General features: G+C 48.4%; 1 protein-coding gene across 1 annotated transcript in view; it reads right to left on the bottom strand.

Annotated features, from left to right (window-relative positions):
- Positions 1-2,309, bottom strand: part of LOC109481527 — an 18,208-nt gene that overhangs the window by 8,455 nt on the left and 7,444 nt on the right. The window lies entirely within an intron of this gene.

The following is a 2,309-nucleotide window of genomic DNA, read 5'->3' as shown; positions in this document are numbered from 1 at the left end:
CAGCCGTTTGCCGCCGCTGTGATGGCCTCGGCCATTTCGAGCGCGAGTGTTTCGCACCGCAGGGCCAGAGCTCGTACCGCCCTAACATGTACACAAGCCCTGCCCCGTCCCCCAGCCGACAGGGAAACTAGCTAGTCCCACACCTAGCAAAGCCGGCCGGGTGGGACGAGGCGACAGGTCGCACGCTTCTCTGTATAAATGTAGTGTAGATATTAACTCTAGCCAGAAGGGCAATCACGATAGCTTATTTGACAGGACTGTAGGGAGACAGCCAGTTGTCTCGGCAGCATTTGACGGGGTCCCAGTAGAGTGTCTACTTGACACTGGGAGCCAGGTGACAACCATTAGCAAAGAGTTTTTTTTCGCAACTTCGGCCAAAGGGGGGAGCGGCTGCAGGACGCCAGCAGTTGGCTGTCTATCACGGCTGCCAATGGCTTACCTATTAAGCAGGTTGGGTTCGCAGAAATGACTGTTGAGATTCTTGGACATACATTGTCGGATGTAGGAATTGTGGTTGTTGATGACAGTAGTAGTCCGTGTCCCTGTTATTTTAGGGACCAACGTGATTGACCGGTGTAAACTTTCCATTTTCCCCGGAAAGAGATCTAGCTACGTCAATGCCCTCCCTCTAGGCAAGGAGGGAGAGGCGTGGTAGAAGGCCCTACGCGCACATGAACGTAAACAAACTCTGGCTGATGAAAATGGCCGGGTGGGCTTTGCTCGGGCGCCGGGCAGGAATGATATAGTTATCCCAGCCAGGCACGAGATGGTTATCTATTGTAGAGCCCGACCTTCGGATGACCCGTATGAGGTAATCGTAGAGCCGCCTGAAAACGGGGTCTTGCCGAACGGCATTTTGGTTGCCAAAACTTATGCTAGAGTTAGTCACGGAAGATGCCCCGTGCGCGTAGCGAACATTACCCTTCGCGATATAACCATTGGTTGCCACGCCGTCATGGGGGAGATGTTTCTGGCGGAAGAAGTACGTGAATCTGAGAACGCCGTGAGATTTAGCCAGAACACTCCCCACAGCGTGCACGTGGATTTAATCGCCCAAGATTCCAACTCCGACGCGCCGGACGGCGGAACGGAGGACCTTAGGGAGATCATACCTGGCTTAGACATTGATGATTCTCAGCTGACTCCCGAACAGCGGGATCAGTTGGCGGCGTTACTCAGGAAGCATAAGGGCGCGTTCGCCAAAGACGACTCTGATTTCGGTTTCACCGAAACGGTGACACATGAGATCCACACCGGGGACGCGCCCCCCTGCCAGGAGAGATACAGGCGGATTCCGCCCACCCTGTACCAGGAGGTAAAGGACCATGTGGCTGACCTGTTAGATAAAGGTATTATTGAACATTCCACAAGTCCCTGGTCTAGCCCTTGTGTTCTAGTAAGGAAGAAATGTGGGGGGCTCCGTTTTTGCATTGATTACCGTAAATTAAATGCCAGGACTCATCGTGACTCGTTTCCGCTTCCACGCATAGAGGAGTGCTTCTTACATATATATATATATATATAAATATATATATATATATATTGCGTATGACTTACCTACAGACAGTTCTGTCGAACGCACAATGCGCACGGTTACTGTGACGAATGTGTAGCGTATAAGTGGATTTCGTTTGTAGTGCGCAGGCCGTGTGTACTTTGGACGCACTACACGTTAACCACCACATACGTAAGTCACTTCCTACGAATGCCATATAACGGCCGTACTCACGGGTGCTTTCTGGTACTTTTAGTTGCAGTGTCCTTTTACCATTGGCCTCCCTAAACTCAGTTAAAATATGCTTCTTTCCACTTCGTCCTAGCCCTGGTCAATTATATTTTGTCAGGTAAATTGAAAATCTGTGCCTGCATGGTCTTTATAACAAGCAGTGCAGTTAGCGTTAAAGCCTTGTCAAGATATACTTACTCACTCAATTGCTCACTCAAACACCCACACGGGACCAGGTGGGAGGAGGCGGTTCTTTTACGAGAGACCCTAGTTCTAGAGGTGGTTCCGCCCTTTTGATATAGAAGAACTTTATTGCCCGACAATTGCACATGGTACAATGTATATGGCAGAAGAGGCGAAGAAGAGGCGAAGACGAGCTGAGCGGATTTTACTGGACAGTAGGGAGTTGTTGGTTCTCGATCTCAGGGCGTTGGTGGAGACATGGTCGTACCACCATTCTTTGCTGACATTTGGAGTCAGAGGCATCGAAATAAAAATAATAATTAAAAAAAAAAATATATATATATATATATATATATATATATATATATATATATATATATATATATATATATATATATAT

Source organism: Branchiostoma belcheri, unplaced genomic scaffold, assembly GCF_001625305.1.
Source record: "Branchiostoma belcheri isolate BF01 breed outbred unplaced genomic scaffold, Haploidv18h27 scaffold56, whole genome shotgun sequence".
NCBI classification, from domain to species: domain Eukaryota; kingdom Metazoa; phylum Chordata; class Leptocardii; order Amphioxiformes; family Branchiostomatidae; genus Branchiostoma; species Branchiostoma belcheri.
The sequence above is the reverse complement of the archived record's forward strand: the minus strand, read 5'-3'. Positions and strand labels throughout refer to the sequence as shown.